The 25,698-nt window shown below is 45.1% G+C and overlaps 1 protein-coding gene across 4 annotated transcripts in view; it reads left to right on the top strand.

Moving 5' to 3' along the window:
* The first annotated feature begins 7,671 nt into the window (after positions 1-7,671).
* The window catches only part of DLGAP3 (DLG associated protein 3), a 385,428-nt gene continuing 367,401 nt past the window's right edge, over positions 7,672-25,698 (top strand). For 2 of the 4 annotated variants that reach the window (XM_083173479.1, XM_083173478.1), the window contains exon 1: positions 7,672-7,972. The gene's annotated coding sequence lies outside the window, so the exon portion shown is untranslated. The remainder of the gene's footprint in view (positions 7,973-25,698) is intronic. The other 2 variants (XM_083173477.1, XM_083173475.1) reach the window with 1 other exon arrangement.

The raw sequence follows: 25,698 nt of genomic DNA, 5'->3' as shown, positions 1-25,698 counted from the left end.
TTCGGTTTCCGGCACTATGCTACATACTTGATCATTGATTAAAATAGTTGAGTATTATAGTACAAGAATGATAACTGAGCCATATTGGTCAAAGTAGCTTGAAACATCAAACTGAGGTCTACATATGTCAGTGGCAGAACCTTTCCACCACCACAATTATAACACAATCTCATACATTATCAAAGGTCTTCTATATATTTTAGAGGGTTAGGGAAATGGATTCCCAAACGATTTTGCGCTTATTGTTGGAGCTGCCCAGTAGGTGAAAACATATGCTTTAGAGTTTTGCTAAAAGCAAAAGATTACTAGGCGCTTGTATAATAGGCCCTTATTCTGGTTGGTGCGGTAATATCCGCGTGCGTTCGTGCCGCCGATGTTTTGTGTCTGCGCATGTGCAGAGGCGTCTCTGCACATGTGCGAGCGGGGCGTACGGCCAAATCCCGCATGAAATGTGAACACTCCGAACAGGGGGTGGAGAGGGGCGTGAAGGGCTATTTGGGCTCATTACCATATGCATACACCCCGCGTTTCATGGGCGTTCCCATGCAAACGCTGGGCGTACGTATGGTAATGCAGTCGTGACGCACGTGTAGGGGGCGGACATATGACATCGCCGGATGTCAGCTGTCCACCCAGATCCCTGCTTTTGCACGGAAAAAAGTCCATGTGGTCTGAGGTTGCGGGAGCTGGTGGACCACTCGGTCCTGCATTCGATAGTCTGCGACCATCGAATTATGGGGGAGGTTCCCTGAGATGGAGGAGGCGTATTCCATGAAAAATACACGTGCGGTCCGTTCGGCCAGCTTCTTACCACGTACGGACGCAGTTGGCGATCTGTATGGAAGGCGGGGTTTCGCACACACGGTCCTGGCCGCATATTCGGATCCGGCCGCACCGATCAGAATAAGGGCCATAGAGACTATAAAAGGAAGGGTTAAAGAGAAATGAAGGAGAAGCAGTTTAAAAAATAAAATACATAAGGCTAAAAATAAAATAAAATAAAAATAGAAATAAAAATACAAAATGAATAAAAAAATAAAAAATAAATAAATAAATAAATAAAAATAAATTATTGAAATAAATAAAAATGTGCAAAAATTGTTTACACTCTTTTTTGGAGGGTTGGGAGGGCAACAGTCCAGTTATGAGGTTTGACTAGCTCACCCTAACTGCTATCCTAATTTTCAGGTGAAGATGGCAGCGTTTTGCCGATCAACGTCTTCTGAATGCGGCATGGTGACTTTGAGTGACATCACCCGATTCTCCGGCTTCTGCTATCGACGTGTGGCGTTTAGCTGGGGTGGGTGGCAGCGTCTCCTCTTGGTGTCTTGGTTTCCCTCTTAGCAAACCAACGCGTTTCGCATCCCTCCTGTTGCTGCATGATAGCACTGCATGATAGCACTGAGCACAGACTTTATGGGATGTGGATGTGGGGAACAGGGGAGCACACATGGTAGGATGTGGTTAGGGACAGGGGAAGACTAATTAATGAATCAACCACTGCTTATCCCTAGTCACCCTCTGCCACCTACTGCCTCCCTCTTCCATACCCATCACCCTCTGCCATCCATGTCACCCCTTGCCATCCTCCATTAACCACTGCCTCCCTGACACTCTCTGCCATCCCATGTTGCCTACTGCCATTTCATACCCTGTGTGCTCCTCTTTTCCCCACATCCACCTCCCATAAAATCTGGCAGCAGCAGGCAGCAGCAGTAGTGTGGCAGAAAAGGCAGTGAGGGCAGCGGTGGGCAGTAACAAAATCCCCAGAGGTCCTGGAGGAGGGTTGCTTGTCATGCCCAGCTGGATGGGAGGGCAAATATTCTTATCGCACAGGATATAAAAATGAGGACTACTATTGGTGATGGGTGTTGCTTGCTGCTGCTATGATCTGTGCTGATGGGAGAGTGATGAGAGTGAATCAGAGGTGGGACTAGTGACACCAGCCAAAATCTTACCTAGGGCATCAAAATGGTTAGGGCCGGCTCTCTCCTACATAATAGAAGAAGAGGTCAACTGTGCATCAGTGATTTCTGGTATATGTTAGCTGCTTAGAAGATGGCTATCTGGATGATATTAAACCTGTGGTACTCTTTACCTAGAATGGCGCCCATCGCGACCATAGCGACCATCGCATGCACTAAAAAACAGGTGCGATGCGATGGCCACGATGGCCGCGATTTCCCATAGGGATCAATGTTAAAAGTGTGATTGGACGCGATTTTAGTGTTCAATGGCTCAATGGCCGCGATTTTTCCATAGGAAACAATGTTAAATGGGCCACAGAGCACAAATAGTCACCCTAAAGTCAGAAATGGCCCCCACAATTGTTAACGCCACCCCACGATCAACGTCAACCCGAAGCGTGGCGAGCGAAGCGAGCCCGCGAGGGGCGGTGGTACGCGTCCTCCGACCTTTTCATACCCCCACTATCCACGTCGGCGTGGAGTTGAGAATAGAATAGTGTGGCGAGCGCAGCGAGCCACCGAGCCCGAAGCGTGGCGAGCGCAGCGAGCCCCGCGAGGGGACACGGATACCTTCACAGGTAAACGCGTCCCTTCGCCGGCTTCACAGGTATCCGCGTCCCCTCGCGGGGCTCGCCACGCTTCGGGCTCGGTGGCTCGCTGCGCTCGCCACACTATTCTATTCTCAACTCCACGCCGACGTGGATAGTGGGGGTATGAAAAGGTCGGAGGACGCGTACCGCCGCCCCTCGCGGGCTCGCGGCGCTCGCCACGCTTCGGGTTCACGTTGATCGCGGGGTGGCGTTAAAAATTGTGGGGGCCATTTAAGACTTCAGGGGGACTATTAGGGATCTGTGGCCCATTTAACATTGTTTCCTATGGAAAAATCGCGGGCATTGAGGCATTTAACACTAAAATCGCGTCCAATCACACTTTTAACATTGATCCCTATGGGAAAATCGCGGGCATCGCGTCGCACCCGTTTTTTTAGTGCATGCGATGCCCGCGATTTTTTACCCCCGATGACCGCGATGGACATCGTGGGCGCCGTTCTAGGTAAAGAGTACCAAACCTGTCTGCTATATAAAACATATAATTCCTTATTGTTTGTATTTGCTGCAATAAGAAATTATAAATCACTGAATGTATTAAAATACATTCGCAATCCCTTCACTACTCCTTTGGGAACAATAATTATGGCTAATGCCATCTTTAGACGGCTTTAGCTACCGAGGCCAAGCTCCTGAATGCATCACATTCCAGAGGAGAATGGGTCATAGCGTCGACAGAACTTAGGTCAACAGTCATTAGGTTGACACATGAAATAGGTTGACATGCATTCGATGGACATGGTCATTAGGTCGACCCAAGCCTTTTTCAAGTCGACCTTTTCCATGTTGATCTAATGCTTATGTTGACCTAATGACCATCTCCACCTAATACATGTCGCTCTTTTTCATGTCAACCTAGTGACTGTCGACCTATAGTGGTCAACCTATTGACTGTCCACCTAATGATCACATCCCTTCTGGAGAACCCACTTGGGGCTATTTTCTTGTGCAGATGATTGAGACTACAGCAGATATCTGTGATATCTCCTTTGATCCCCAGCTATATACATTCATCGGATACTTGTTATTTGCGAGTAGGCCCCACAACATGCTTTGGTGAAGGGGATGGCAAAGTAAAGGGGCTGGGAAGTTTCTGTACCAGGGCCCAACATTTCTCTTGGCAGTCCTGCATGTATTATATGCAGTTTTCACCAATGGCTGGTACAGAAGGGCCCTTACAAAGTTTTGCCTTGGGGCCAAAAATTGCCCTCGACATGCTTATTATATTGAATGACCTGGGGGTGCATTTTCATGTTACATAATATAATTGGACACTGTAATGTGGCACAATATGAAGTGGAGTCATTGTAGTGTGGCATAATATGGACTGGAGGCACTGTATGTCATAATGGGCAGATGTATTACACCTGGTAAGGTGATAACGTGGTGCTAAAGTGGAAGGTGATAATGTACCAGCCAATCAGCTGTGTTTGCAAAATGACAGTTAGGAGTTAGTTGGCTGCTGTGTTAATACCTTACACTTTATCACTGCTTTATTACCACTTTAGCACTCTACTTGGCTTAATACATCTGACCCAATGTGAACTGATGGCACTGTGTTGCATAATGTGTACAGGCAGCCCTACTATGTGACACAATTTGAACAAGGGTACTATACTACTATGGTATATAAAATAAATAAGGGTATTACTATGGGGAATAACATTAACTAAAACATCATTATGGTTTAAAAAAATTAATTAGGGCACTTATGTGGGCATAGCATTAATTTAGGCATTATCATGGTTCAGATAATGAAGTAGGATACTATACTGGTTAATATAATAACAACTACTGTGGAGATGGATTTCTCTAGACCTTTAAAAATTCACACTTAAAAATGTGCGCAACAGTATTTGTATTGTTGACCTTCCCTGTATCTCAGGACATTAATTACTGTAGAAAGTGCAAACCTCAAACATCTGGGGACTCTTTGAAAAAGGTACAATTTGTTGCAATACTGTAAATGAATGCTCAAATGTGCTAGTTGGTGCTTGTTAGGTTGATGATCATGTTCACAATAAACAGCTTAGTTACAATTACAAAGAACTCTTCTGTTTTATAATAATGAAAACATTCATTATAATTTTACTGTACAAAGAATAAAATTGTTACCAACAGTAAGTTTCCTAAATTCTGATTCAATAAGAATTAGCCCCACCCAGCTTCTAGTGTGCATGTGACCTGTTCACAACCTAGCCTGTCGCATGTTCCGTTGGCACTCAGTGCTAGATAATTCATAGATTCATTGATCTAGTACAAAAAGCATCCGATCATTGATGTACTACAACAGCATGCTTTTTGTACTAGATGCGATGCGATCTAGTACAAAAAGTACGGACTGCACAGACTTTTTGGGGACTACGTAAAAACCGGACCTGGACTAAACCCCGGACAGCCGGACCGGATATCAAAATCTGGGGCTTGTAGTGTCCAGTCCGGGGGGTGTCCCGTCCGGGGGGTGACTTGTCCGGGGAAGGGGGGGTCCCTGTGATAGCTATCATCAGGGACATGGGGAAGTGGAGAGTGCAGCCTCCTGTGTGGTCCGGTTTTTGGTACATGCCCGGTCCATACAGGGAGGCTTTATTCTCCCCCTCCTCCACTCCACAGGTGTCACAGGCAGCCCCCCGGTCAAGACACCCCCCGGACCGGACACTACAAGCTCCGGACTGCAGGTTTTGGTGTCTGGTCCAGAAAATCCCAAAAATTAGCGGGCCCAGGCATACTTACCCCCTGAGCCCCTTTTAATCTGGCTCTGGACAACCTAACTGGGTCAAGATTTTGTGAACAACAGAGCAGCTCCCTCATGATCTATTGAAAGTCAGAGCAGATCTCCTGCTGCGATCTATTGGAAGTCATCTCTTCAGCTAAGATTTAGCTTTTCGCTGCAATTTTCGCAGACATACGCATGTGAACTGCAGTTTAGCACAGCGCTAGTGTCTACTAGTGACCCTAGTGCACAGAGTCTCTTATAGGTTAGGGGGCACCAGTTGGAGGCTGCACACTGACCATTTCAATATGTCACTGCTTGTTACATACCATTCCCAAAGAAACGATGGGGACAGTTACTGTGAGGGATTGTGACCAATATCTGCTGCTTTTTCTGTTATTAAACTTTAGGGAGGCCTAATTCTGTCTTTTAAAGTAAACATGCAGAAATAGCAGTTTCCATATATATTAAGGCAGAATTACTTGATAAATATACCCCACAAAGAGTATATAATGCTATATATTTATTCATAAGCATCACCATTCCTCTAAACATCTCTCCTAATCCTTCTACGTTTCCATTATTTGAAGTGTGCATTGAGGTAAGCCTATGTCACACAACAATTACCAACACTTCTTCATCCTAATCATGATCAATGGGACTCATGGCATTAGATCATAGAGAAACACTTCCAAAGTTCTTTCGGGTTCTCATTACGGCCTCTTGCCTTTTATAATTGCACTTGTTTTCTGCTGACTTAGAAATGTAATCTATTTCAAGTATTCATTTTACCGGACTTTCCATGTTGCCTATTACAACAGTTTTTTTATTTGTTGGAAAGTCAATAGCTATCAGGACATATTAAGGTTTGTGGGGGCCACAGGGCATCTAATTTGTGGGGACCCCTTCCAAAAAATGTTTTAATTTTGATATGATAGTGGTGATATTGAAAAGTATAATGTGTACATACTCCTAGCACCACAAATGTGTTAATTACACATTATGCCACAGTGTTGGTGATGTAGCTTACGCATGTGCGAAATGGGGCACTGTCCATACTGCCATGTTGTTAATCCTCTTGTTCATACTAGAAATAGCAAATAGCTACTATAGCAATAATAATAGGCTAGGATAACACGGTACTCAGCATAGTATCACAATATAGCTGTGTTTTTATAAATGCTTGCAAATATTTTTGTTACGGAATGAACAACATAAATGGTGAAATATTACGAGTTTACTGCAATAAAGCTGATGCCATTCAGTGTTGTGTTTATAATGGGTGCAGTGTGTGTGCAGTGAACATGGCCCCTCGGGTCCGGGGGCAAACACTGCACACCCTCTTCACACTTCAGTAGTCCCGCGCCATTTGGGGCAGTCCTGAAATTGTGCCAGAGTCTACTGCGCATGCGCAGATCTCTGGAAACATGACAACCACCATGTTCTGGAGACTAATTTCACTGCTGTTCATACAAGGCTGCAATCTTTGCCACAGATGCAGGGCCTTATTCTGGTTCACTGCTTTTGGCAAATTCCTTCTTAGATGGACAAAACCATGTGCACTGCAGGTGGGGCAGATGTAAAATGTGCAGAGAGAATTAGATTTGGGTGAGTTATTTTGTTTCTGTGCAGGGTAAATACTGGCTTCTTTATTTCTACACTGCAATATAGATCTCACTTTGAAGTAAAACCCCACCCAAATCTAATTCTCTCTGCACAAGTAACATCTAACCCACATTCAGCGCACATGGTTTGGTCCAGCTAAGAAGGAATTTGCCAGAAGGAGTGAACCAGAATAAGGCCCGCAGTGCCCGGCATGGGACTCTAGAGAGGTGTGCAGTGTGCCCCCCCTTGACGCAGGGGCCGGTTTGCACCGCACATCTTGCACCTATTATAGAAACACCTATGGTGTGTACCCTAAAATAAGTGGCAGAAAGATATATATATATATATATATATATATATATATATATTCCTGTAGAACATATTCAAAGAATAAGCTTTAAAGAGTAAAAGAACTATCCATTGCTTATTATTGCTCTATCTTTCCGCTACACAAGCTGAAAGTTGTTTTCATACATATATAAATATAAAATATTAGACAATTCCAGACTTCATAATCCATTTCATCTTTTCAGCAAAGCTAATGTAATGTACAGATATCATTCATAACCAAAGTTTACAGAGAAGCTACTTTAAAACCAGGCCTGGATGCCTTTGACTCCAGTGTTTCCATCTGAATAAGAGTATGTAATGATGCTGCTGTAACTGTAACAGGTGCAGGGGAAGGCAGCCCGCTGTGCTCTGAGAGATGCTCTCCTGCATACTATGCTCCCCTCCTTACAGAAGCCTGATCCACCTTCCTTTGTTTCTCTCTCGCTCTCTCTCCCTCTCTCCTACTGTCTAATAGACATAGACACTGCTCCTGCCTTGCATGCCCAGCTATCCTGCACTGCAGCACAAACCTAGGTCTCCTCCCTTTTCTACATTCCCCCACCTCTAATACCTTGAAACCCCCCTCTACCACCACCCAGGGGAAGAGACGCTCTGCCCAACTTTCTGCCTGTGCCAGCCCCATTGGGTTCTCCCTCTGAAAAAAAAAAAAAGAAATCAAAATTGCTCCTAGCTTGTCTGCCACGGGAAGATGCGGTACATGCGGGATCTGCAGGAGCTGGCAGCCTGAGGAGGTGAGTCTGTGGATGGGAGAGGCAGTTATTCTACATCCATACATCTGGGGTACCCCTGGCTGCCACATACATTATACCAAGGCAGAAATGTTATTAACATTCACCTTCATCTTCTAGTATTGTGTTATGGGTTTTCAATTGTAACCTTTACATCTGTGTTAAGCTTCTAGCAATGTAATCATAATGTGTTGCTATTTGTGTGTGTGAGGTGAAGGGTTAAGTTTATCATCATGATGCAGACAGGGCAAGAGGAATGAATCAGAGCATCTAGTAGTGTGATGTATGGAAAGGGCTTGCACATTGCTGTGTTCCTCTCAGGTTTGCAATAGCCATTTAGCGCTGGAATCCCCCCCTGTGTCACAGAGGTACGTGTAAAAGCAATGTCATGCCCTCATTATCATACACTTCTCCCCTGCTATCCCAAGGGGTGGAGGCTGGATTTTTAACTATGTTTTGTGTTCACATTGCATTCCTAGGCTGGACTTGTGTTCTCCATGCCATATGTTACATTACTGTACATTCCTGGGATGGATGTGTGTTCCCAGTGCCACATTGCATGAGGACACATGCTAGATGTTTCAAAGTATCTGTTACTCTGCATTTGTCTATAGGTGGTTAGAGATCCATGTCTTGCTATATGTGTAGAACGCTAATACAATATAATCTGCCATATCTGTAAATGTCTATATGAAGGATAATAATGAAGGATATATAATAATAAATATAAGTATAAAAGGCAGAGTCATCTGGAATAAGTATGTATGAAATTATTATCTATGTCATCTGCTTATATTGATTATTTTATAGATTATGTAGAAATAATATATGTATTTTAGCGCTATTGACTCTACAGGAAAATGAGGTATATACCCAGCTGCAGGACTCTTTTGCCCAGTATCCCAGCGCTTATATGTGCCTATGGGCTGCATCTGTAGTGGTAGTGTAGGACACCTGCACTCTGATAGGGTGCAAATATATTGCAGGCAGCTGACATACTGCAGTGTTGACCAAGCTCTCTTTTAGTCCAATGATTTCCAAAGATGGCTTTAAATAACTTTCCAGTGGTGTGTGCCATTAGCACAGCCATAAGGGAAACCAAGTAAAGGATTAGATTTATCAGATCAATATAATTGTAAGTAGTAAATGCCACCCGCGGTAAGCTAGGTGCCAGCAGTTCTGCAGGTTTGAGTAAACCTCTCTTTAACCTTATTCAGTACCTGTCAGATCATCCAGAATATAGATGATCCAATCAATAGTTTTCTGTAATCACAACCTGTGCATGCTTAGCCTGTGTCCTTTGGTTTTTGTCCTAATGCCAAATAACTCAACGTAGTGCTGCAGTATGGGCTGCTCTGGTGCTGCATGGGTTACAAATGAGCTGGGATAGAAAGTCATTTGAGGTGACAACAGCTACATGAAGGCTGTGTGACGTGGGGTGACAAAGTTTCTAGGACTCAGTAGCTGATCTCTCCTGATACATAGTGGAAGATATCATCTCAACTTGTAGCCTTAAGACACCTGTATGCCTTAGTGATCTAGGGTGCTATCCATGGCATGCAGTGGTGTGAATTGATGCACATATACACATTTCACCAGCTTGCTGTCAGCTTGTTCTGCTGCATTGAAATGACACTGGATGATCTTTGAGCTGTTTCTGTGATTGTCGCTTTGCAGCAGCTAGTGTGCATTAAACTCTCTCTAGGGCTTGTTTGACACACTGTCATTCTTTCATAAATGTGAACTTGCTGTGATGAAATTTATTGTAATTCAGTCACATTTCCATCATAGGAGTATGCTGAACAGGACTATTAGGTGTTTTGTAAGATAAGCTTCGCAAGTACAGTGTAGCTATTTTACATGTGCTACTATGTTTTATTTGGTTGTTATACAGATATAATAGTCTTCTAGAAATTCACTGACTACTTAGCTGTGGTAGATGGAGAAAGGATGATTTCTAAGACCTTGGTTATGGATGGTAGTATTGATCAGGGTGTCACCTATTACTTGATACTAGGATTGGGTAGCAGGCAGATGAGGAGCAACGGTATGCGAGCTGACAGATGTTGCATTATCCCAGAAGATTCTGCAGACTCTTCCCCTCCTACCACAGCTGTTCTGTCACTTGCATTGCTGAAATCCATGCAGGCTATTTTCCTCCCTTCCAGCACCTAGAGGGTTAAACATATTTTGCCTTCAAGCAGAATGACAATGATATTATTTTGGGATAATGTTGTAAAATCCTCAGTGCTGAAATATTGCACTTTGCAGCACTTATTCTTCCCAGTACACTACACTTTGACTTCTGCAATGACATACCTGGATATAACCAGCTGCTTTTTTCCAATGTAGTAAATCCCTCTTACATTTACTTACTTTCAGATATTTCACTTGGGTGCTTTATATATCATCCCTTTATTGTCCCATGCATATATTTGTGCAGTTACATCTATATTATACAGTGGCTCAGAATAAGATGGTGACACAAACTCTGCAGCAAAGAATGATTACCTATAGGAGGATGGTACAGAGAATGGTGATTACTGGCAAGCCAGATTCAATACAGTAATAGAAAATTACAATATTAAATACAAATTGATAGGAGATTGGACGTCATGCGTAGCATAGGAATGTGACAGGATGGACAGGTCATTGAGGGGACTAATTGTGGTAAGGAATATATAAAATGAAGTAGCTACTTCCTGTACTTGTTTCTGGAAGTTACTACAGTAGCTGCTGTCACATCTGCCTCAGAAGAGTATCCGTGGCAACCAGCTGATGTTCCAGAGCTTTGGTACCTATCAATTCCCTGCATATTGAACAGATAGAGCATAGGTAAACTGATTTAACCCAGTGCTGTCTACCTCTATCAGATCTGTGTATGAAAGTATATTTTTAATATTGAGAAATATACTTTATTCTATGAAGCTCAAATGCATAAAAGACGAATATGAAACATGCTAGTAACATATATATGCTTTTACTGCACCATGTTTTTTGACAGATACACACAGTAGCGCACTCAGGGGGGGTTTCTGAGTACCCAGAAACCCCCCCAGGAGTCTAAGGGACCTCAGCTGAAAGCTGAGGGTCCCCTCTTTTCATGGGTACAAGAATTGTAAAAATCGGCCCTTGGGAACCGGAGAAATCTGACTTCAAAGCAGTGGTCCCCATCCAAGCCTGTTAATTGTTTTTCCCAGTCAGATATTTCAGGTCCTGTCTGACTTAGAAATTTTCTGAGGGTATATTCCAAAAGCTGGGACTCTCCCCCTTTGAAGGACACTAGTAGCTTGTCTCTACTGTTCCCAGAACCAGAGATATCAGCCTTCCAGCAGCTGGTTACTGCTCCAGCTCCACACACCTGGTATGTAGTTTTATATACTCGTTGGCAGATTGCTCTGCCTTCTGAACTCTGATCCCCTAGTCCTCAATACCATTTGCTAGGTGGGATTCTCTAGTTTTTAATTCCATTATAATCTAAGAAATCTATTTCCGGGAAATGGAGATATCTGCAGTCAAGCAAGCTGTCCTCCCACCAGAAAATTATGAATAATAAGCCCACTCCACTATACACCTCTCCTCTGCGTATTAAACATCCTCTACCACCCTGGAAGTTATGTATCAGGGCCCCTTCATTCAGCCCAATGCCCCCTTCTCCCACTCCATCTCCCACCATCTGTGCAGTAAAGGGGTAATTAGTGGAAATTACTGATACAGGCCGTACATGCTGAGCGGTTGATATAATACCCCCTACCACCCGCGGGACATCAAAGCCTCCCCCATCCCTACCGCTGGAGGTTCGGTAGGGGCCCCAATACATTGCTATGCCCAGGGGTCTACACTTCTGTTGATGCCCCTGTATGTATGTATGTATGTATATGTATGTGTGTATATATATATATATATATATATTTGTATTATTATTATTATTATTTATATACATTTGGTCTATCTATAATACTTTAACTGACCCGGCATATACTGGGTGTCCATCTCCGTGCTTTGCTCCGCCCCTCTGGAAACCCCCTTCTGAAAATCCTGCATTTGCCACTGACACAGAGGGGGTATTAAATCCCTGACTATATTTCTGACAGGTGGAAATATTGTCAGGTCAGCATTCCATCCCGGCCGGGACTCGCCTTCTACAGATTTACCTCCCTATAGAGGCATATACATATTGTCGGACACGGCCGTGTATTGTGGAATGTGTGGATGTTTTTCTGCAAAACACGGCCAGTTTCACCAATCCACAGCCGTTCCGACACTTGGAACATTGAATACTGACTGTCAAGTTGACATCAGAAGCCGGTGAAAATGGGCCTTAGTCCGACTGACGGGAGGTTCCGACAGTCGTAATCCAGATTGAATACTCCCCTAAACCGTAACTACACTATTTGGCGGCCTGTGCCAGAAAAAGCCAATTTTACAATAGGGACACAAGGGGCATGCCCTCATGGGGAAGGGGCATGACAAAACTGAAACTGATACCAGAGAAAGCCCATGCTATGAATCCCCTTGCCACACAAATATATATATTTATATTTTCATCTATTTAACTTTTTTTATAATAATGCAAGAAAACAGATTTGGACATAAGTGCTCTTTATACCACATTCATGCAGTTAACTTGAGAGTTTTTTTATTCAGTCTGCAATGCCACAGGTGGTGGGTTTGAATCCTGGGTATGTCAACATCTAGAAATGTAAAAATGACAGTGTGTCTGAATAACAAAGAGCTCTTAAGTTAAGTTCATGAATGTTGCGTAGTTATTAGTGATGGAAGGTTTAGAGGAAAGAGATGGGTGGTAAGGAGATGCCCCGGACACAAAGAGAAGGAAAGCTACAAGGGAAAGTAATTAAAACAGGTAATTGACAAGTGCCCCCTACCCTACATCGCTTCATGCAATGTGGTGTCACATTCTGCACCGCTCTAGTTACAGCCCATCAGACAAATACCTTTAAATTGTATTGTAAATGCTCTACAATTATTAACGTTCAGCATATGCAACACTATGAACTGTGCTTTGCAATTATCTACACATTATTAACCCCTTGAGTGGTGGGTTTTGCTGGGGCAGGACAAACCTACCAGGGCAGGTTTGTCTTACCCCAGAAAAACCTTTGCTGGGGCAGGACAAACCTACCAGGGCAGGTTTGTATTACCCCAGAAAAACCTATCACAGAGCTGTGACCCCCCCCCCCCCAAGCATTTTGGATAAGACATTTTTTCGGATTTCGGAATATATATTTATTTCGTACTTACCTGGTGCCCTGATGGTACCCCGATGTCCACAGTGTCCCCTGGCATTCACGGCGGCCATCGGAATAATCTCCGGTGGCATCCCCGGTCCCAAGGATGCATTGCGTCGGTGCGCCGGGGACATCACCAGCGCAATGCATCCTTGGGATCGGGGATGCTGCTGAAGAGGATTTCGATGGATGCTGTGGACACCGGGGTCCAGGTAAGTATAAAAAAAGGTGCGGGGCAAAAAAAACCCTACGGTTTTCAGAATATTTCGGATAAGGGATGTACAGATATGGGATACTCAACCTGTAATAATAATACTGAAAAATGCATCCACCATACAGAACAACAGAAGTTGTAGTGTAGACTATAAAAAAATATACATATAAAAATGAGGAGAAATTAGAATCACATCCAGAATACATATAAAAAATAATATCTAGGCATAGATGAGGTCTATATACATCAGAGATAAAGTTGATGTATATAAAGTTCCAACCAACCAAATTGTGTCATTCTTAAAACATAGATTGTAACATGGTAATTAGTAGCTGTTTGGCTGGTACTTATCTCTGTCCACTTTATGGAACGATCACAAAGGGCAGTATTCATTGTGAAAAATTTGCCGTGTTTTATGGCGAGTTTGTGCTTTTCTCGCGTTGGACGGAGACTTTTGCTCTTAAAAAGCGAGCAACCCTATTCAACGTGCACTTCTCGCCGTCTTTCTGAGTGATTTTCGCCGTGTCTCTCCGTGTAGCAATTCTCCATCTTTTCATGGAGAAGTGGAATGTGAACTATTAAAATAAAAGGTTTTTTGTTTTAATTTTGGTGTAAAAAAATCAGGAATTTTATTCTGAGAAGGGGCGTGCTATTTTTATTCATGTGCTTATAGCACATGAATATATATTTTAATAAAAAAAAACACAGAGCAGCCGGCAGGGGGCCGGGAGCCGAGCCGCTGATTAGATATTCATATATGAACTGCACCCGATCATTACATATGCATGATCGGGAGCAGTGAATATACCCGGTCCCCTGCTGGCTCTGGGGGGGGGCAGCTTGTGCTGCCTGGGTCCCGGGGAGCCCACCTCCCCCCCACATACGTTCTGGGGCAGGCAGGGAGACTTCAATCTGCCACCGTCCCACGGCTGCCACCGTCCCACGGCTCCCTGCCGCGGACGCTCGTCCGCTGCAGGGGTTAAGATTCGCCGTGAGGGGCAACTTGCCCCTCCGACATTGAATACGGAGAGAGCGAGTGGCAGCCAGCCCTCCGGAACACAGCAAGTGTGCAGTGAATCCTAAAAAGGATTCGCTGCACATGGTGAAATTTCACATTGAATACTGCCCAAAAGGATAATCTAAACCAAAAATGGACCCGCGATCATGCAAAAAAAGGTGGGATTAGGGATAAGTTGCCATGTAATACAGAGAATTTAAGAGAAATGTAATAGGGTGAGAGAATCAGAAAGTGAGAGATTTGGTAAGACATCTCCAGTATTTTTTAATGCGGCAATCGTTTACACTGCCAAACCAGTTTGATTTTTCAGTGTAAATGATTGCCGCTTTAAAAAAAACAAAACTGGAGATTTTTTACCAAATCTCTCACTTTCTGATTCTCTCACCCTATTACATTTCTCTCAGAATCTTTGTATTACGTGGCAATTTATCCCCAATCCCACCTTTTTCTGCATGATCGTGTAAGGCGTCTATACATTTATTTGGCTTGAACCTTAACACATACACTTTAAGCTAGCTTAACTAATAATAACTGACACAATAAAGACACGGACACCAAAGTAATTAGATTTAAAGGTCATATGTATACAGTGCTGCAAGAGAGGCGGTACGGGGTGGTACGGCGTACCACTAAAACGTAGGGTGCCGGTACCCCGTACCGCCATAAGAAATTATCCCCCCCCCCCCCCAACAACATTGTGCGCATGCGCGCATATGTAAGTGGCGGGGGGCGTGGCCTGTACAGGTCCACTGCCCCCCGCCACAGCAGATTTCCTATGGAGGGGAGGGGCGGGGAGCGCATCTCGCATCTCTCCTTCCCCTCCCACAGCAGCAGCAGCGGCGCGGAGTTGGCGGCGCGGAGATGGCGGCGGGGGAAGCAGCGGCTGGAGTGAGACCAGGCTGCAGCAACCAACGGTCAGTTGTGCTGTTCTGCAGCTGGCACTGTGGGGGGCACTGTGGGGGCATATTAGCACTGTGGGGGCATATCTGGCACTGGGGGCATATGTATGGCACTGTGGTGGGCATATATGGTTCTGTCTGGCGCTGTGGGGGCATATGGCTGGCACTGGGGGCATATGTGTGGGCATATCTGACACTGGGGGCATATCTTTCACTGTGTGGGGCATATATGGTTCTATCTGGCACTGTGGGGGCATATGGCTGGCACTGGGGGCATATGTGTGGGCATATCTGACACTGGGGGCATATCTGGCACTGTGGAGGGCATATCTGGCATTGTGGGGGCATACCTAGCACCGTGGGGGCATATCTGGCACTGTGGGGGCATATATGGTTCTGTCTGGCACTGTGGGGGCATATGGCTGGCACTGGGGGCATATGTGTGGGCATATCTGACACTGGGGGCATATCTGGCACTGTGGGGGCATATATGGTTCTGTCTGGCACTGTGGGGGCATATGGCTGGCACTGGGGGCATATGTGTGGGCATATCTGACACTGGGGGCATATCTGGCACTGTGGGGGCATATATGGTTCTGTCTGGCACTGTGGGGGCATATGGCTGGCACTGGGGGCATATGTGTGGGCATATCTGACACTGGGGGCATATCTGGCACTGTGGAGGGCATATCTGGCATTGTGGGGGCATACCTAGCACCGTGGGGGCATATCTGGCACTGTGGGGGCATATATGGTTCTGTCTGGCACTGTGGGGGCATATGGCTGGCACTGGGGGCATATGTGTGGGCATATCTGACACTGGGGGCATATCTGGCACTGTGGGGGCATATATGGTTCTGTCTGGCACTGTGGGGGCATATGGCTGGCACTGGGGGCATATGTGTGGGCATATCTGACACTGGGGGCATATCTGGCACTGTGGGGGCATATATGGTTCTGTCTGGCACTGTGGGGGCATATGGCTGGCACTGGGGGCATATGTGTGGGCATATCTGACACTGGGGGCATATCTGGCACTGTGGAGGGCATATCTGGCATTGTGGGGGCATACCTAGCACCGTGGGGGCATATCTGGCACTGTGGGGGCATATATGGTTCTGTCTGGCACTGTGGGGGCATATGGCTGGCACTGGGGGCATATGTGTGGGCATATCTGACACTGGGGGCATATCTGGCACTGTGGGGGCATATATGGTTCTGTCTGGCACTGGGGGGGCATATGGCTGGCACTGGGGGCATATGTGTGGGCATATCTGACACTGGGGGCATATCTGGCACTGTGGGGGCATATATGGTTCTGTCTGGCACTGTGGGGGCATATGGCTGGCACTGGGGGCATATGTGTGGGCATATCTGACATTGGGGGCATATCTGGCACTGTGGTGGGCATATCTGGCATTGTGGGGGCAAACCTAGCACTGTGGGGGCATATCTGGCACTGGGGGCATATGTGTTGCACTGTGGGACATATGATATCTGGCACGGGGCATATGTGTGGCACTGTGGGGGCATATGATATATGGCACTGGGGGCATGTGTGTTGCACTGTGGGGCATATGACATCTGGCACTGTGGGGGCATATGTGTGGCACTGTGGGGGCATATCTGGCACTGTGGGGGTATATTAGTAATGAGCATCAGTTGTGCGGTGCAATGAGCATTATGGTGTGGGGCATAATGTGTAACGGGCATTATGGCTTGGGTCATATGTATGGGTGTGTGACGCATAACAGGCATTACTGTGTAAATTTTGGCCATGTGCCTTCGGCGTGCAATATTCTAGCCACTCCCCCTAGTGTCATGACCACACCCCTGACCACGCCCATGACTACGCCCATTTTTCGCCGCGCAGCACAGTACCACTAAGTCATTTTTCCTACTTGCACCACTGTATGTATATTTATTATGTGGTATGACCCTTCTTTGTAAAGGGCTGGCAATAAGGCGCCAGCTCTAGTCACATCAAAAATGGCAGTGACTTAAACGCCCCAACTGACTGATATTAACATGGTGGCAACTGAGACGTCCCATCCGACTAAGGCACGACCTAACGCTGGGAAGTCTCACCACCCCTTCTCTGGTCGGTGTGGACACACCGCTGGCGAAGTGCCCACAGCTTCCCCCGCAAAGGCAGGACACCCCGCCGTCTTTCCAAGGGGCAGTGCCTCCCAGCGCCCTCTCATGCCACAAGTGACCGCTGGGTCCTGACACCCTACCGCCAAAGTTGTAATAATGGTAAATGTACCAAGTAATTGACTATAAATTGAAATGCCAAAGGCAAGGGAGCGTAAGGGTAAGCTCACGACCCTAAGTTCACCTAAAGGATAACTACAAAACTGAAACCAACTTTAAACAACTAGCAGTCTTTAACTCTTTCCTGTAAACCCCAAAAATGTAAGCATCTTAAGTACGCTCTGGCTTAGGCAGCCCTTGTTTAATCGAAAACTGCTACTTACAGTAGGTTATCCTTTTATGATCATTCCTTTTTAAAAAGGAAGAGGGTAAAAGCCAGATCCATGCTAGGCATATACAAAAAGCTCAGTCTGTACTAAGGTCATAGAAAGATCCACACACAACTATCCAGATGTACATTAGGGGCTTGATTCAGAGTTGATCACAAAAGCAAGATCTTTCTGAAATGGACAAAACCATGTGCACTGCAGGTGGGGCAAATGTAACATGCAGAGTTAAGGTCCATACACACTGGACGATTATGCCCAGCGTGTATGGACAGCGATGATTGCTGTTGGTATTACCAGCAGATGAGCGGCTTTGAGGATGGCTTTGCATAGCGCTGAGTTATGCAGAGTCACACACACACACACACCCCCGCTGACAGTGATGGTGCTGTCAGCGGGGGTGTGTGTGTGACTTTGCAGAACTCAGCGCTATGCAAAGCCGTCCTCAAAGCCGCTCATCTGCTGGTAATACCAACAGATGAGCGGCTTTCCTGGCAATGATGTCGGAGAGTGCAGCAGCAATCACCGCTCATTGCCGGGCCATACACACTGGGCGGCTTTGAGCAGAAAGCCACTCACAAACATGCTGTTTTGAGGGGCTTTCAGCTCAAAGTCGGCAAGTGTATATTGGCCTTTAGATTCGGTGGAGTGTGCTTAAACTGAAATCTAAATTGTAGTGTTAGAAATGTATCTAGTGAGTTCCACATTACGGAACTGCTTCATTTGTGCAGTTATTGCTTCTTGGATGCAGAGGTTGTGCTAAAATATCTATGCAATTAAAATTTTAAATTGGGCATCTTTTTGCATAACCGCAGTGGAAATCTGGCTTTCTATATAAATTTAGAACCCTATAAATCAATGAGACATAACCCACTCAGTACATGTTAAAGCAGGGCTGGGCAACACCGGCCCTCCAGATGTTAATGAACTACACATCCTAGCATGCCTTGCATCAGTTTCAGCATGGTCACATAGCAAAACTAATGCAAAGCATCCTGGGATGTGTAGTTCATTAACATCTGGAGGGCCGGTGTTGCCCAGCCCTGTGTTAAAGTATACTTTATTATCCCCCTTAAACATAGAATGCCAGAGCCGCGTGGTGAGTGACAATGAGGTGACACCAGAGTAGGGTGTTAGTACAGTATCACTTACACTAGATGTGCCTACTCTGTGGACAGAGATGGGCAGTTGCTGCTGTCTGGTGCCTGCCAGTGCCACCCCACCCATACCCAGTGAAACTGCCACACAAAATGTGCCTGTGCCTGACCTGGCCCTGCTTGCTCCTTCTACGTTGCGCCAAGGGCTGTGCTGACCCATGTTGAAGCCTCAGTCAGGAAGGAAAAGGTGTGAATAAGAAAAATGTCAAAAAAAATATTGAAAAACATGTTGACATAAGTCACATCAGTGAGTAGTTTAGATGAATTCACCAGAGCATGGGGCAGGGAGTTTGTAGGTAGGTGTGGGTAGCAATGCCGCCATCTACACAGTCCAGTCTGGAGAACATCATATTCAAGGTAAGTACATAAAAAATATATAGTGAGAGGATATGGGCTTTCTCGTAAGGTGGTGAATAAGTAATAGTTTGCCCAATGAATATGACCAGTCAATGTGAGTAAAGCTCCAGGTCACCATGCTGGCATAATACTGAATCTGAAGAAATTACAAATTAAGGCCCTGATTCTGGTCGACTCGGCAACCTGTAAAGCCAGAGGGCCTGCCCTGTCACTCGCCACCTCCTGCCGCCGTATCCCCTTGCAACCATGAGAGGGGATGTGTCATGAAGACACATCCCCTCCCATGTCCCGCTGGAGGACAAATCATTCGATGGTCGCCGACCATTGAATGATTTCTATAGGCCACTCAAATATAAGTCAGTGGAGACTGACTTATATTTGCGGCCATTCCGCTGAAGACAGTGCAGGCGGCTGACATCATATGACGTCATCCATCCGCCCCCGGCACACCTCCTCCCTCCCGAATTCCCATGGGGACGCCGAACATTTTCATGGGAACACCCATGAAACGCTGGGCATTCCCATGGGGGTCACATGGGCCCGCTGCCCCATACCTGCACTACCCAGTGTGAGCGGGCTGGCGACTATGTAAGTCACCGAGTCCATTCGCCCAGGAACCCTGCACATGCTCATAAAATATTATGCGCATGCGCAGTAGGCAAACATTGGTCCTCCTTGCGAATGGGCAGGAGACCAAATCATTCACCCCTTAAAGGTGGCAGCCAGGGAAACTTTTTTTTCTTTTTTAACTGTCAATTCAAAAGTTGTCCAAAATTACTGAGACCCACTTTTCTCCAAAAAGAACGGGTCACATCAATATCTTGGAATCTTGGATTATTCAGGACAGACAGGTGGATGGGCAGGTACGAGTTAAGTTTATATTTATGGCACAGTATATGCCATAAGGATCTCTGTGTCACAAGGAGTTATAAGAAGAAAGGAAGGATTGGATAAAGTGGTCATACAAATGGAGGCGGTACTCCTTATACTATGGGTTAGACAACTCAGCATGAGTACATCTAGTTTGTCTTTATTTGGTGTATCATATGTACATACATTTTAGTGTTTTCTTTTTTTGTAATACTTTGGTAATCTACATAGTTGTGGAGGTAGAAATTCGATCTTATTTGTCTTGTGTGTCTGGATAGATCAAAAGGCTTTAAATTGAAAGTATATTCCGTAATTCTCTAATATAGGTATTTCCTGCCAGGCAACCACCCCCTTGGGCATTAATGCCTATCTATCAAGCACTGCTACTACACAAAGCCACTTCTGAGACATTGCTACTGGCTACAGAAACCGTCCATATAATGCTTCTATCTTCACCACTCACGGTTTACCCTGCATAAAGCAATTGATGGGAACATTTTCTACTCGTCTTTGTCAGACTGGAATTGTGCCACTGGACTGTGGCATCTTATTCTTGTGTCACAGTCCCAGCTTCACCAAAGTACAGTATTTATTTTATATACATTTATAGCAAAGCAGTATATTTCTCATCTGATCACCTTTATGGAGCTGTACCAACCCATGGAGAGAGATAAAGTGCCAGCCAATCAGCTTCTAGCTTCTATGTTACAAAATAATAAATAACTTATGTTTGTAAAATGACAGTTAGGAGCTGATTGAATGGTACTTTATCTCTTGCCACTTTCTCTCTCCTCCAGTCTTAGTACAACTGTTCCTTGACACCAAACAGCTAGGGACATTTGTCCAAAATGGCATTAATGGTGACCTAACGAATGCACTATGAAGGTGGGTGAGATGCAGCGAAGATTAAAAAGCATCTAAACCCTCTGAAAATGCTGTTTTCAGAGGTGTGGCCATGCTTTGCATATGCACCAAGCCTGGAAAGGGATATATTCTGTGACTTGGATGTGGTGGTCAATGACATTTTTAGATTGGCATTGCCCTATAGAAGCTTATTGGCTTCTATTGCACCTCCCTGCTGTGAAGGGTCCAACTGGATCCCTCCTAGCACAACCCATGTTCGGTGCATCACTCATGGCATGCACACATAGGACTCCAGGTCCTAAACCCAGAAGTCCTATCTTCGCAAATGACAGATCTTACAGCAAGAGTTGTCCTTTGCTAAAATCATCATGCACACTGCTTTAGTAAACTCTGATGTGCATGTGGAGAGTGCCGGGATGCATCCTAAGCAAAATGCAATGCCTGCTACATCCCGCCAAATATCTGAAACCCAGAAAATTGCATGATTTATACCCTTTTATCATTTATGCCAAGATTTGGATCTGGGTTATTCTTGGGTTAACCTGGGTCTCAGCACAGTGTAAAATGGTCAAAACCATTACTTGGGAATCCACCTGGCTAGCTTGCAGCATTGGTCCAGGGAATGATCCACGACAGCATGGGGAGATCTGAGTTTCCTGTCTCTTGGAGATGATGGAGAAAAGTCTTTACATTGAACCATTTTTTTTTATTTTTTTACTTTTAGCCTTAACGAACTTCCCATTTTCTTGACTCTTTAAATTACATTCTATAAATGTCTCACTGCCTCTTAATTTCCGTTGCCATGCAGATCTGCATCCATTACAGTAGGTTAACAACTTTCTTGCTGATATACTTAAAAAAATATTGCGTGCATTTCCAGTTAAATGCACATACACATGAAAAAACAGCAATAAAATTTTGCAAGAAAAATGATACTGAATGACAAAATGGCATTTAAAAAAATATATTATACAAATGAACAGGAAAAGGAACTAACACTTATCTATATGATAGCAAAAATACTCTAATTAAAACCAACATTTAATAATGATAACGGCAGGAGTCTTATTTGTTCTTATAGTGAGTTTGATAAGTTGCCTGCAGAAATTAATTTTTGCAAACTGAATCCGGAACCTAGAAGAAAATTTGTACAGAGAAGAGAAGTCCAAACAGCGAGACTGGCACCACTCCATAGACAGGTGTAAAGAGAGATCTCAGCATACAGTACTTTGTAATTATGAGTGTAGGAATATTTGCATATCGCTAGGTAACTCTGCGTCAAACTGATCTTTGCCGGATTTGCGCGAAATGGGATTACTGTGTGGCAACTTTGTGGAATCCATGAGAACGCATGCAAGAGATCTGTATTGTGGGAGTATTGGGGGGCATGTAGCTAGCGTTCCATGCTACATTATTAGAATCTATTAGAGTCATGTGTACACAGAAGGGAAGCCTTTTTCTTATGGCTCTTTGGCACCTAGCATGGAGCAAGTGCCAAAACTAATGATTATGGTTGCAGCTGTGGACAGGAGAACAGTGAGCGGTACAGCAACCCGCTGTAGAAACTCACGTTAACATAAGGTAATAAATATGTCTTCCATGGCATCCAAAAAATAATCGGTACTGTTTACCTAGAACGGCGCCCACGATTTTGATCTTAGGCATCGCAAGGTAAAAAATTGCGTCGGTCGCATCGCATGCGGCCAAAAAATCGCATGCGATGCGACCGACGCGATTACCACGATTTTACATAGGGAACAATGTTAAATGGCCCACAGACCCCAAATAGGCACTCTGAAGTGTGAAATGTCCCCCCCAATTGTTAACGCCATTTAACATTGTTCCCTATGTAAAATTGGGTCATTTGGGCCATTTAACATTGTTCCCTATGTAAATCGCGGTAATCACGTTGGTCGCATCGCATGCGATTTTTTGGCCGCATGCGATGCGACCGTCGCGTTTTACATTTTAACATGCATTTCTATGTAAAATCGCGGGCATCGCATCGGTCGCATCACATGCCATTACAATGGCATGCGATGTACATGCGATGCCCGCGATGGGCGCCGTTCTTGGTAAACAGTACCAAATAATCCACTTTGCATCTAACTCAAGTTGGGAGACTCCCCTGTCAGTTGCTGTTCTGCTAATCAGAGCATCAGGGAATACGCACAACATCTGTTCATGAAGACAGATGGGCTGGGGGCATGGCTAGCATGCCCCCGTTTAGCAGTGGCAAAAAAGGGGGTATGACTTCACAGTCATTCCTGCAAAGCCACGCCCCTTTTACTTTGGCCACACCACTTTTTGGGAACGCATGCTGGAGTCCCGAATTGGAGCAGAAGAAAGTTCGTAGGTATGGCCTTATCACTCTCTAATTTTAGTTTTCAAGGCTTAGTACCTTGACTGTTGTGCACAATTAGGGAAATACAATTCATATTAATGTTATTAATACCATGTATTGTCAAGTAAGAGGTTAAATACTTATCTTTACCAATGAACACCTTTTCTTAGAAAAACTCTTTCGACATTTTTATAGCTTCTTTTGTTATGCTAACATGGTGATAAAAGCAGTGAAATCCTTTTGTCCCATATCAGGCCTTCACTTTTAATTAACAGTGATGAGCTAATGTACTGGAGGTATTACACTAGTCAATTACAATTAACGAGTTTATCATTAAGGCCTCTTTGATGATTTCCTTCAGAGTCAAGATGTGGACATCTTTCCTTAAAGCTTCATATAAACTTTGTTGTGCTACAGTATATGTAAGAATATTAAATATGCATAGATTACATAGAACTTTGTAGAAACTTGTGTGAGTTTAAATTTAAAGCTAGGTGCCAATATATAAAGATGGGGAGTGCCAATATATAAGGATGTGGAGTGCCAATATATAAGGATGGGGAGTGCCAATATATAAGGATGGGGAGTGCCAATATATAAGGATGGGGAGTGCCAATATATAAGGATGGGGAGTGCCAATATATAAGGATGGAGAGACAGCTACGTACGCCAAGGCTTTAGCTTTAAGTGCTAGATTTTAGAAGGCACCTAAAATACTAAAAGAGTGACATAATATCACTCATTCCATGTTTCTTCCCCCTCATAGTGTCCACCATTCAGTGCAGACATAGAGGAGCATTTTGTGGAAATCTCTTTCACAAGCCACAAACTGGCAGTTGTTGTCTCTCCATGATGTTTGAGAAGTGTTGCTGCGTTACAAAGTCACAGATGTACATTGTCATGACAAAAAAAAAACCCTATACATGCATACAGGGGCGAATTGAGATATGAAATCAGCCTGGGAAACTTATGGAAGCAGGCTTAATGTGGGCATAGCCTGGCAAGGTGGCAAATCCTTTTTTGTAGAGCCTGATTCTGATTTGGACAAAGTTGCATCCCTTGTGTACATGTGTGCATCCAAATTATGCAAGGACTGAGATGCCCACTTTCAGATGCTGCAATTATGCTTTAGATTCCACTATTGGTCGCACCATTCAAATCAGGGGAAAAAACACATTAGGTTTTTGGGGGTCAATCGCACAAGACCTGTATGAGTTTAAATGTTCTTTTAAAACTGTAGGCTCCCTGCTAGATGTACATCATATATATAGATGAGGGTGCAGGGGTGTGCTACCACGTACAATAGTAATCCTTTTTTTTCTCTGGGTGCACCACAACGCAACAAACTATACCCTGTCCTCAAACCAGAAAAAACACATTAGCCTCCACCAGAGGCATAGGGAGGGTGGAGCACAAGCTCCGGGTGCCGAAAGGTCATAGGACGCCGGGGCCATGCATCGCAATGGCATCCCTGCCCTCCCTGTGTGCCGTAAGCTGTCCACTTCTGGAGAGCAGCTGCAGAAGAGGACCTGCTGCCGATTTGTGCTGGCGGCGGCAGCAGGGAGAGAGGTCCTCGATGATGCGCTGCTACCCAAGCCGGTCTCTTTGGAGGAGGGAGAGAGGACCTGCTGCCACTCTGTGCTGGCGGTCGCAGCAGGGAGAGAGGGAGTAGGAGACAATCCGCTGCTGCCCATAGATGCTGGGGACACCTGCAGGTATTGGGGAGGGGGTGTTTAGAGAGGACCTGCTGCCACTCTGTGCTGGCAGCGGCAGCAGGGAGAGAGGGAGTACGAGTTAACCTATTACTGCCCATAGACGCTTGTTACATCTGCAGGTATTGACTATGTATGAGTATATCAGTGTGCCTGTACAACATGTGTGTGTGTAAGTGTACTCCCTGGTCCACCGTCCCTGTACAACATTTGTATGTGTTAGTGTGCCCCTGGTCCCTCTATAACATGTGTTTGTGTGTCAGTGTGCCCCCCTCCCGTATATATGTGTGTGTGGTGTGGGAGGATGTAGCGGACCCCTCACACTGGGGAGTGGGGGGGGGGGGTGCTGGTGGTGCCGGCCATCTGAGAACCTGCGGAGGAAGGGGGGGGCAAAACATCCCCTTGCTCCGGGCACCATGGCACCTAGCTACACCACTGGCCTCCACGGGAGACACATTGGGGCTTTGGGTTAGAGTGCATAGTGTATATATCTGGGGCCTTGGGGTAGAGTGGGTAGCATAATTTTCTGGGGCATAATGTGGTCATTGGGTCAGGGGGTAGAGTA

Source organism: Crinia signifera, chromosome 2 (assembly GCF_055691185.1).
Source record: "Crinia signifera chromosome 2, ASM5569118v1, whole genome shotgun sequence".
In the NCBI taxonomy this organism is placed as follows: Eukaryota; Metazoa; Chordata; class Amphibia; order Anura; family Myobatrachidae; genus Crinia; species Crinia signifera.
The sequence above is the reverse complement of the archived record's forward strand: the minus strand, read 5'-3'. Positions and strand labels throughout refer to the sequence as shown.